This window comes from Plectropomus leopardus, chromosome 15 (assembly GCF_008729295.1).
Source record: "Plectropomus leopardus isolate mb chromosome 15, YSFRI_Pleo_2.0, whole genome shotgun sequence".
NCBI lineage: Eukaryota > Metazoa > Chordata > Actinopteri > Perciformes > Serranidae > Plectropomus > Plectropomus leopardus.
Genome location: NC_056477.1, coordinates 27,198,794 through 27,211,173, shown reverse-complemented (window position 1 = coordinate 27,211,173; position 12,380 = coordinate 27,198,794). Strand labels below are relative to the sequence as shown.

Below are 12,380 nucleotides of genomic sequence, written 5' to 3'. Positions count from 1 at the left end.
TCTCTTCATTCACTCGGAGCTACGTTCAAAACTTCCTCACCCCTCTGCCTTCACTGTCGGTCTCTTTCTGTTTCATCTGATTGCGGTCGCTCTCTCACTATCTCTNGCCTTACTTTCCTTCATGAATCTCTTCATTCACTCGGAGCTACGTTCAAAACTTCCTCACCCCTCTGCCTTCACTGTCGGTCTCTTTCTGTTTCATCTGATTGCGGTCGCTCTCTCACTATCTCTTGGCAATAACGTAGTAACACCCCCCCTCCACCTCTGTCTCGCTTTTCTCCTCCATTTCGTTCTTTCGACCCCCTCTCTCTCTTTCTCTCCCTTCCTCCCTCCCTCCCTCTCTCTCCCTGCTGGCTGCCTTCAGGGTAGCAGAAGGGAAGTGAATGGCTTCAGCCCTCCCAGCTGGTCCCATCACCCAGCAACCCAGAGCAAAACAAAAGAACACACACACACACAAACACACACACACACACACACACACACACACGGTACAGGCGGGCAGGGCGCACACACAGACGGGTTCACCAGCAGATGAGTATATGCATGTTCTTAGACACATACAGACAGATATGCAGATGAATGTGTACACACACACACACACACACACACACACACACACACATTTACAAACACACACACACACCCACCTTTGCCCCCTCAAAACTCACACCCACAAACAGCCAGCCAGCCGTCTCCTGCAGACTCCCACCCATCATCCCTTTCTCCAGTTCCCCACCCATCACCCATCAACCCCTTCTCCCCTCCCCAGCACCCTCTCCAGACACCCAGTCCTTTGTCCGCGCTCTGCTCGGCACAAGAAAAAAAAACATATTTGGGGGAAAAACTGATGAACATGTGTCCAAGAGGACACAAAGCGGAGAGTAAATGCACTGTTTGTGTTTGCGGTCCACACTCACACACACATGCACACACACATTTACGTACATACATAAAAAGTGCAGCTGAGCACCAAAACAGTGCTCCATTGTTATTTTAAATTCTGTAAGTAGCCTGTAGCAAACCACAGCCCAGGAAACCTGCGTGTGTGTGCACTTAAACTCCCCCCTGAGATGCTCTGTTATATATCATCAGTGAGTGATGGTCAGTGCATTCCACCACTTATTTTGGGACTTCTGACTACTGTCACTATTTAACTCTTCACAGCACCTGCTCCACATTCAGACATACTGTCCAAAGTTTTGGAAAACGCTTTAGTGAAAAACTGCTGACTTGTAGCAGGCAGTTGTAGCGATAATGAAATAATGGTTTAAACTGTAATAATAAATAGGCATATATCACAGTTACACTTGATTGTTTAAATTAACACACTGTAGGTTCCTCTTATGTATAAATGATAAAGGATCAAGTTATGATGGAGGTGTTGTTTTAAATTCCCGAAAGTTTCAGTTTATAATTAACTTATCACAAACTAATTGCTATTTAGTGAATGAGGAGCCGTCGGGCCTGCAGTGGGTCTCACAATAAGGTTTCATCACTGCAAACTCAAATAAGATGGAAAAGGTGATGGTTTTAACAATAGAGCTTAATTTTGGTTTATGACAGAACTTTAACACGTAAGAGCTGGAAATAGTTCAAAAGTGCGAGCAGACAGCAGACGGTTCTGTACAGTACAGTGAGTATTTTTGGCAGTAATTGGAGTTTAGGACACATTAAACCTTGAACACAATTGCAGCAACACTGATACAAAAAGTTTAACTTGCGCTTTAGGTCACATGAGGACAGCTGAACTGAGACCGTAGTCCTGTTTGCTGAATGAAGACTGGGAAATGCAGTTAAAAGCCCTGAAAGGTAGTTTTACTGATGAGCATTTTAAGTTTGTTCTTGACAGTAGCTTAATGGAAACATCTTAGCTCAAGCTCTTCCCGGTTGGTTTCAAACATGGTCTGTTTTAGAGGACGGAGTTGGTTAGGTGTTATTATCTCTCATAATTCATTGTTTCTATATCCTCTTTCCATTTGTAGCTGTAATGTCCAAGACATGGAGACACAGGCACAGCTGCAGCTGTATGACTAAAATGGAGCAGCTATTGTGCAACGAAATAAAATTCATCTTTTGAAATATCAGAGAAAAAGCAGTCAGGGCAGGGCAATGACTGGAGGGGAAAAAACAAACCGGACTGCTAAATATTTAGTTTAACTTTCTCCTTCGTCACGGTGATTGTGAGCCAAACCAAACCTGTAAGAAAGATGTGTTGCTTCCAAGCTTTTTCAGCCCAAAGTGCTCAAACAAACAAATAGAGGGAAAGTGAAATGGAGTGAGATTTTTTCTGGGCACAACACAATGTGGAAAACCTGAGAATCTGAACCACTTCTGCAGGCTTTGGGAACGTGACAGCAAATAGGATGGAAAATTAGGGGGAAAATGATCCGAACTGCAAGCTCATCTGGTCTGATCCTGCGAAAACACGCTGCTCAAACATCAGTCTACTTCCTGTTGAGCCCAGTCCGGTTCACCTGGGCTTTGGCATCCAAAGTGGTCCAGTTTGGTTCAAAGCTTAACCAACGTTGTCTGGTCCAGTCTGGCCAAGTCAAAAACCAGATATCCCAGTCTCCTCTTAACCAATCCCCTCAGGGACAGTACAGTTTGGCCCTGCCAACAGTCCCAGTAAACACAAGGAAACACAATACAGCCCAGAACAAACACAAACACCTGATCACACACACACACACACACACACACACACACACACACACACACACACGTGGTGTCCTCCACATTAATTATTGAACAGAAAAATCCACTAGAGAACAAGCCAGCCAAGAGTCATGCAAACTGGCCTCAGCTCCACACACACACACACACACACACACATATACACACACACACACACACACACAGTGAAACTTAAAAACTATATATGTGTCAGTTGGATCTCTATTTCCTGGATGCAAGGCTCAATTTGCAAGTTTTAAAAAATATGAATAATTTCATCCTCAAGAAGTAATAAACAAGGATCCAAATCAACCATAAACACAGTTAAACAACATCAAATCAAAGAGCAGATCTACAGTGCTTAAAGTCCTTGTTAAGTGATGGTTAAAATGTGTTCTGAGTTTGTCACATCACAGAAAGATGTGTTATTAAACACCCGACCAAATTTGAATTACCAAAAAAATCACCAAGTATGCAAAAGAAGGCCTCTAAATAATGAAAAAATACGCAGTATTCTCTGACCTGAAACACTGGCGGTGTTTTCTGCTGGAGGAGCGGAGGCCACGCCCAATTGCAGGACTATGCTAATGATGCTTCTCGTTTTTATACTGCTACATTGTTGGAGGCGGGATTATGCTGAATATAGCTCCATTGCATCATCAAGCCCAAAAAATCTTAAAACAGGGAAATGATGAAAAAACAGTCAACCGTCTAACTCCACAGTTCAGTACTATATAGCAAAGGGTCATGTAACATGTTTTCAACAATCAGTTTCCAACATTAAGAATGTGTTTCGAAACAAATCTCTGAATTCACTTTACACAGACTTTAAATGCAGGATGAGCCTGCCGCCCACCTATATCTTCTTGTTTTGCTATTGTCATATTGTCAATTTTTCTTTTTTAGATTTTAAAAGATGCATTTTTAAGAATTTTAAAAGAATGATTTAAGACATTTTAAAGCCAACTAAGGCCTTATCTTTTAGATGGATTTATGTAATGTCTTTAAAGACTTTTTGGGGATCCGCAGGAACCCTGGTGACCAGGTCAACCAAAGACTGATGGTTTATGTCATTTAAATGAATTTACAGACCCAAAGCAGTGAACTGTCCAACAATTCACCAAAAAAAGCCCCAAACTAAAGCAAAAACATGACCCTTAAGTTTTCCTTGAGACCTCTCAGTGGGACCCAGGTTGGCGGCCTCTGCAATGTCTGTCTTTGCCCTCATGAGGGGGCAACGCAGCTTAAGGCCCAGTAAAACCACTCGTCTACCAGCTTGTACATTTCAACTGTTTCAGCACACACATGACCATCAGTGTCCAACATGGAAAGATATGTGAATTTTCTACCCATAGCACACAACTTGCTTCCACACAAAGACCCAAATTATGGTATTACACACATCATCATTCAGTCAGACACCCAAACAGTAATCTCCCCAAATGCTACTCTGTACCATTGACACAGATATCGGCCACTTGAATGGCTGCCAAGCTGACACAGCAGTGTACAACAAAGTATATAATCATTAGGCCATAATCATACAGCGGCTGCAAGCCAAATAACCCAATATCAGGGCCGGCCTGTTAACACTCCTCCACTCATTGAACATTTGCCACGGCTACGGCCCCTAATGCAACATTGTGCTGGTAACAGAGCACTGTATTGTACTGTATAACACACAGTTAAATATGAACATCATATAAGTATAGACTTTCATTATCTGCTATTTAAGCAATAAATACACTTTTAACATCTCATTAACAAAACAGATAATATCTGGGCACACAGCTCTGCAGATTAAGATTCACTGAGTAACAAAATGTCCTAAAGACAGAGAAGCTTTGTGCACAGCATGTACTGCAGAGCAAGAGCTGCTGGCAGCTTATAATAACTCAACTGACATAATGTTACTTTGCAAGGAAAGTACAAAGAACTCGGAAAACAAATGTTCCGATGGCTAAGAAACATCAAAGCCATTCAGCCAAACATCTCTGAGCCTCCCAGTTTCAGATGAGGAGACTGATGCACCAACGGCAACTTTTAGACACATCAGACTGGTAAATGTAGTTAGCGTCTTTTACTTGTTTATGTTGTTTGTTAGCTTGTGGGCTAAATGGCAGATGTTGAAACGGTTGTGAAACGTACAATAACAATCAGGGCTTTGGTAGACAGTGAGAAGTTCCAGGGTTTGATTTACATCCAAAAACGGCTCACGTTACTATGTCCACAGCAAACATGCTCACTATGCTAATGCTAACTCTGCTCCCTGTACTGACGTGCTCACTCTGTTCTGAAGATTTCTGTTGCGTCAAAGTCTGTCCCCCTTGTTGATATGTGTCCCCTGCATTCGACAGCAATTGGCTTTTAAATATGTTCCAGGAATGTTTTTGGGTTGGCCAATGTGGAAGTTAGCATCACCTTGGTTCCCTCGTCAAAAAACCTATGGGATTTTTCTATTGGATTTTGGATTATTGTAAAACATAACAAACGTTTATGATGCATACATGTTTTGCTCAAAATAAATAACCTTCAATAATAAACATCACTTTTTGGATTTTTGAGGCCTTAATGCCTTTGGTAAAAAGCTAACGTTAGGCTATCAACGATCTCCAGCATGGTCACACAATTTAACGTCGTCATCACAACAGGGCTGTTGAGCGCGGTGCGACACGATGACGCTCTGTAGTCTCATTTAGACACTTGTTAGCAACCGCCTTTTTGAGACACATAAAAGCGTAAAAGTGTGCGAGCGGGGTATTTATTGACATATTTATGTCATAGAACAAAACTTGAAAGTTTCAGCTATTTCAGACATCTAACCAGAAACTCATCAAAAAAACACCACTGTTTTCTAGATGATGGAACCCATAGTGCTAAAATGCCAACTCATTTCCTGATTTTAGGACGTAAATAGCTGCCCGGCATACGTTTGAATCTTAAGGAAGTGCAAAGACATGAAAACACCTCTCTAGTGAGAAACTTCACACACACACACACACACACACAAGTCAATATATAGCTAAGGGTCATTTCAGGACATTTTGTTGAAATGAGCAGCTTTTCCAAGTGGGAACCTCATGTCTACCATTGTTTCCATATAACATGCAAGATTCCAGATGTTCATCAGGTCTAAAATAAAACAAGGAAGGGCAATGAAAAAACCAGCTGCTGAACACACTGGTATTAATGCAGCATAATGATCCTAATGTTCGAACTGATTTTGTTCTGCGAGTCTCCGACATGACGTTAAACACTGAACAGCATATTCTCACTGACACATGCACAGAGGGAGGAAGAGTGTGTGGGAGGGGGTATTCCAACAGAGGACATGATGTAACGTGGACTACTACACAGGTAGTGGAGCAATGAGTCACTGTGCTGAGGGAGGTAACATGATAACATCTCAACAAGTCAACATTAGAGAACAAAACATGTAAACTTCATTTGATAGATTCTTCAAAAATATCTCTCTATCTATCTATCTATCCATCTATCTATCTACTGTCTCTCCCCCCAGATCTCTCTTCTCTGTGAATGCAGGCTAATCTATTATTAATACTTTGTTCTTTTGGCTCTCGTTAAGAGGCCTGCTCTGCAAGCGCTGCTCTTCTGACATCCGATCCCCCTGTTCATGTGTGTGTGAGTGTGTGTGCTCTGCATGTACAGTATATGTGCCTCAGATCTATACTTAGTCATGTCTCCTCGTTATGAACGCGGCACACTTCTTTCACTATCATTAGACATTAAGTGCATTGTAATGCGCATCATAAACATACTGTAAGTACCACGGAAAACAACATGTTTAATGTTGTAATGAATCATGATTATATTATGATGGTTGTCCTAGGAGCTACAGGCTGCCTCCAACAACAGAATTTTAAATATTAAAGCGCCTATAACACTGTTGCTTGTTGGAAAAAAATATACATATATATTTAAAAAATACATAAAAATAATAAAGTTTTTTTTTTAAAAAAAAAAACAACAACAATAAATGAATCAGTTAAATTAATTAAAATCAAATACATTAAAAAATATATATGGAAAATATATGTGTATATTATGATTTGAATAATTACACTACAGCACTAAAGCAAGAAAATTTTAAATAATGTATAATGTAACGTGAGCTGACCAGTGTTTGGGCTATAACATCGAAGTTACAGTTTTTTAATTAAAAAAAATAAAAACAATTGTAATAATAACAATTTTAATAACTTTCTGATAACTATGTTTAAAAAATGACTAATAAATCTACCTTGTACCTTAACATAACAATACTAACTCAAGGTTCTCTCACTAGCTTTTGTCAGAGCTTTCAATCATCTCACTGTAATTTTTTAAACCAACACAGACAAGAAGTCCTGAACATAATTTAGATGAAATTACCTACAGAGCTGCATGTTAACAGAGTCATCGTACAACTGAGCAAATTTTATCCCCTGATGAAGACCATGTGGCATGACTAAAAGCCCTGAAAAAGCTCATATAACTTCCACGCTTAGAAAGTTTGTTTTTCCTTGAAATACCCCCACAGTTAATCTTTCAAATAAAGTTAGATAATGTCACAAACACACACACACACACACACACACACACACACACACACACACACACAATCACTATGTGAGAGAGAAAGAGAGGGAAAGAAGCGAGAAAAGGTGCTGCTTGTGTGAGTAATGAAAAGGAGGTCAATGCCTGAAGGGGTGGGGTGATGGTGAGCGCTCTGCTCAAAGTAAAGGCACAGAGAACGTAGAGCTGACACACACACACACACACACACACACACACACACACACACACACACAACATCACCTATTGTGACGATGGATCAACAAGAGATGAGGCTGACTAAACTTGCATATCTCATCTTTGCGCCGTTGTCTCCCCGTAAACAGCTTTATTGATAAGATGCGAATGCTTCTGTAAATCCTAAACTGATGACCTCACATACAAATTGCTCAAACTCATGATTTGATTGGTCAAAAAAAGCAAAAATCGACATATTGGAGCAGATAATCTGCATTTGATGGAAGAGTTACCACAGCATGTATATAAAGGTTGATAAGAAAATGATCTGAAATGAGCCTGAGGGGGGATTATTAGTATTATCAAAAAAAAAGGAAAAATGTCTGTTTTTAAAAGAAATCGAGCCAATTTGTTGATTAATCCCTTTACATTTCTGCAGTTAGACCTTATCAGCAACAGAAGTCAAGAGCAATATTCAGTATCTGGGGGCTGATAAGGGTCAATATTTTGCGTCTGAGTGAGAGCTGATGGGAGCCACAGTGAGAGTCCAGCACAGCATTCAACAAACAGCAGCTAAATCCCACAACATTACAGGAACATAGTCTACACCTACGCCTGCTGTCTGACTGACCAGTAAGCCCCCCCGTACACGACAAATTTAAAAGGATTATTCTGAATTTAGACTGTTGAGGCCACAGTGGAACATTCTCCTTTGCCCACAGGTCCATCTTAACAAGCTTAATACAACATGTACACACAGAGAGGCTGAGCAGAGGGTCAGAGGCTCAGGTTCACCAGATAACCCTGCTTACAGGGGGATACCTGCTCACTGTTAGGGCTGGGTTAGTGCAGTGGAGCAACGCCAGTCCTACTGAGGGATTATTGTGTGGTGATGCTATCATCGCAACAACTCTCCCACTGTCTATTTATAGTTCACAGAGCTCTCCCTCTCTCTCTCTCTCTCTCTGTGTCTCTTTCAGTCTCTCTGTCAGATTCTCCACACTGAATGCCAAATGCATTAAAACGAGAAGGTCAGAAAAAACAGAAGCACGAACCAGCAGTTAGTGGTGTTAAAGTCAGCGAGAAATACAGCGCCTGTCCATGATCTTTCACTGACTGCCAATCTGAAGTTGGTAATTGTCCTTTATGACACATAAATCCACTGTTTGCACCACAGAAGATGATACTATAAGATATCTGCATGTTAAGAATGCAGTGGATACTGGGATGCCACTCAAAGCAACTTAAAATGAGCGAGAAAATTCAAGTTCAGAGTCCTCTTCAAGGACATTTTGAGCAGACACATGGCTGGAACAAAGCCTGAAATCATTGTGAGTGGTCTCTTTAAACACCTTATTTCCACCAAGACAGCGGTCTGCAGCCACTGAGACACACATTTTTTGGGTTTCGGAGCTTCAGCATGAATCAACGGAGTTTAGGTCAGCAGGAGGGGGATTACAGCCACGGGGCTGACAACTTGTGCCCCAGAGCTTCACCATCAGGTGAGTGAGGGACAGACCATGAGCTTCACAGCTCCACTGTCAGGTGGGAAGAGACCATGGGGCAAGAGAAGAATGTCCCAGACAGTTTGTGCCATCAGGAGAGAGAGAGACACCGTGCACCATGAAGCTTCAGTGTTAGGTGAGAGAGAGTCTGGTGTTCCTGCAACTGCTTGACAGCAGTTGTGACACTTAATCGTCATCCATCTTTATATATAGTCCATAATTTGAACTCTAGAGCATTATCTTTGGTTCATTTCAGGTGAGAGCAACCTCAGCCCTGCTTCACTTTGAGCACCAGCTGCTCTGTCTTGTGCATCAACAGCTCAGGATGGCATGGGAAGCACTTGCCAATTTAATTCTCGTCTGAGTCCAGATTTGATAAAATACCATGGACAGGTATCAGTCTCGAGTTTACTCTGTCCACAATGTGAGTTTAAGAACCCTACCTAGAAAAACAAAGATATCAGATATAGGCCACTGCAGGGACCTGTGTTCTGTGTTCAGAGACAGTGAAGGCTGGATGGCGGCTGATTCTGTGTGCCAGACGGGCCGCGGCGTCTGAGCCTCAGGCTGGGAGCACAGACGAACCACGGCACCTTAATCTGGATTAGCTGCTAAATTAGAAGCCTGGTTGCTTGTGTAATCCCGTTGACAAAGTTCCGGCAGCCCCCATGGCCATTTGACGGCACCCGCTTCATCCAGGCCAGACCGGCATGGGCCAGACAGGGCGAATGACTGATGCAGTACCCCGACAGAAAGTACATGTTATGTGGATACAATGAAAATATGCATATTAGGCAAAAAAATTAAAGTTACTATAGAAAATCGTATAGTATTACTGCCAGTGGAGATACAGTTGTTTTTAATCCTCTGGTATCATTATGGACATTTTAATCCAAAGGGGTCATTTTCCCTTTTGTTGTGGCAATCATTTGTCTGAGTTACTGCATTTGGCATGATTTTTGGTAAGAAGGTTTTTTTTTTTGGTTCCAATTTCAGTTTTTCTAATGGGTCTATAACACTGTGTACAAATATTCTATCACATAAGGCCATTAAGGACAAAATATTTAATATTTGGTAGTTTTGATCAGGACTGAAGTTGACTGAAAGATTTTACTCAAAAAATGATAAGAAAATTTATTTGTAATATTTTTATAAGAGTTTTTTGGAAGTGGACATTTTTATCCTTAATGGCTTTAGGGGTCTTAATGCATTTAATGCTATCAATGCATCAAAATCAATGTTGTTGCTAATCTTATCCAACACTTGAGTAAAAAAAAAAAAAAAAAAAAAGTCCCCTAGCCCTCCATCATTCACAAAGAAACAATGGTGACGTCATGTTATCAATTTGCTTTTAAAGGGTTAAAATACCCCAAATATTCAAATATTTGGTCATTTTGGTCAGGACTGAAGTTGATTAAAATATTTAATCCAAAAAAGTGAAGAAAATATTTTTTTGTCCTTAATGCTCTTATGTGGTAGTAAACTGAGGTGATATCAGTGAGTTCAGTGTAAAAACACTCTAAGTAAAGTCAAAGTACAGACGTGTTATCAGTTAAATGTACTTTAAGTATAAACACTAAAAGTACTTTTTTTGAAGGCTCCAGTGACTGATTTATTATTATATGTGAAATTCTGAAAATATTCAAACTGATGCACATGTAGTGGTTTATTGTTTTAGCTGGTTGAGTTGGAGTTGAATGTAGACAGGTACAGGTATACAGGTATGAAGGGTGGAGGAAAGAAGAAGAAACAATGTTCTGATCATTTCTTTATATTTTGGGGGTACTTTTCTCTAATCTTTGCTTTTTATTGTGAAATAATGCATGATATTGTATCTTTGGGCCTGATTTTTTTAAAGGAGACCATCTGAGAGGCCCCAGCTCTTTGTGCAAAATGCCACCAGATGCCACAGGAGTTAGGTAAAGCCACGCTGAACTGCACGCTCTGTCAAATACACTTATGATATCACAATTAAAACATGATAAGTACAGCAACAGCATTAAGACAGACCTGCTCAGCCTGTGTGTGGATGCATGTGCAATGAGTGTCTAAGCTTAACATGAGAATTAACTAGTATTCCAGGTTACCCACTACTACTGCCACCACTACTAACACTAACTGTAATAAATATGATTTCAAATACAACTCTTTCCCTGCAGTTATTTTTTCCCTCACAGTTTGAACTCGATGACACCTCACGCACGCATCAAAGCGCACGCACGCACGCAGGCACGCATGCATATACGCACGCATCCACACTATCACAGTCTTATTAACACCAGTGTGTGGATCAGGCCCAAGTAGGGAATACTGTGTTGCACCAGAGCAGCGCAGCAGCAAATCAGTCAGTGATGCTGTGTGTGTGTGTGTGTGTGTGTGTGTGTGTGTGTGTGTGTGTGTGTGTGTGTGTGTGTGTGTGTATGCGTGTGAGCTTAAACACAACTTGGTTATATAATGCAGGCAGCAGCAGCAGAACAGCGGCGAGCGCGCGCCGCTCTCCTCGGAGCGACAAGAGAGCAAACCGTGGCCGGTTTATCCAACTGACCGGTTACATTCTCACTCTTATGAAAACCTTAACAAACTAGACTTCCGGGGGGGGGGGGGGGGTATGGATGTTAATCTTGACAACCCTTTACTTAATTCGGCGTGCAAATTATGTGCCGAACATAACACATTTTTCCTCTAATTTAAACTTTAATAATAGATTCCCATTCTCTTCTCGTTGAAGAGAAAGAGTGTCGGTAGAAGGGGCACAATTTCCAAAATGTAAGATCTCATGATGATAAATCACATTTGGTGTGTCAGCTGTCTGCCGATTTGAAGAACAGCTTCAACTTAATACGCTGAATTACATGATGCCTCGTTTAATAGTACATACGCGTTAAGCGAGGCGCAAGATCCTTTAAAACACATTTTTTTCAGTGCAGTTTGGCGGTGCACTGTCCACGCGCGATACAATTGTGCGTAACGGGAATTCCACGCTGCGCTTTTCCGCTTGTGAAAGCGTTTCCTCACGTAGACAGCCCAGAATACCTGCCCATTCATTGGACCCGCACATATCATATGTTTACCACACCAAGAACTACTTTCTTAACGTGTTTAAGGTGCTTTAAAAAAGGAGACAATACGCGGACGCATAAAATCAAACTTACAGTTAGAGAGGCACAATGAAACTCAACTTAACATCACAACAGAGAGCAGCAGACACCACGCAAGAGTTGAAGATGCAGTTTGAGACACTCACCCTCTATGGCAGATCCGTCCAGCACGGTGCTAAAGTAGAAAAATAGATTTGAAAGAAATGGCTTTCGGGATTTTTGGTTCTGGCAGAAAGATCACGTCGCTAATGTTAAGATGTCTAATTTGTATTTTACCCAAAAACTGATGGACAGGCTGAATCCAACGCCTCCAATGTCACAGACCGCGGCCAATGCGAAGTCATGTAAGAAC

The 12,380-nt window shown here is 41.2% G+C and overlaps 1 protein-coding gene across 1 annotated transcript in view; it reads right to left on the bottom strand.

The window, feature by feature from the left end:
* The window catches only part of LOC121954538 (SERTA domain-containing protein 2-like), a 41,967-nt gene extending 29,587 nt beyond the window's left edge, over positions 1–12,380 (bottom strand). The window contains exon 1 of the mRNA XM_042502097.1: positions 12,175–12,380. The gene's annotated coding sequence lies outside the window, so the exon portion shown is untranslated. The remainder of the gene's footprint in view (positions 1–12,174) is intronic.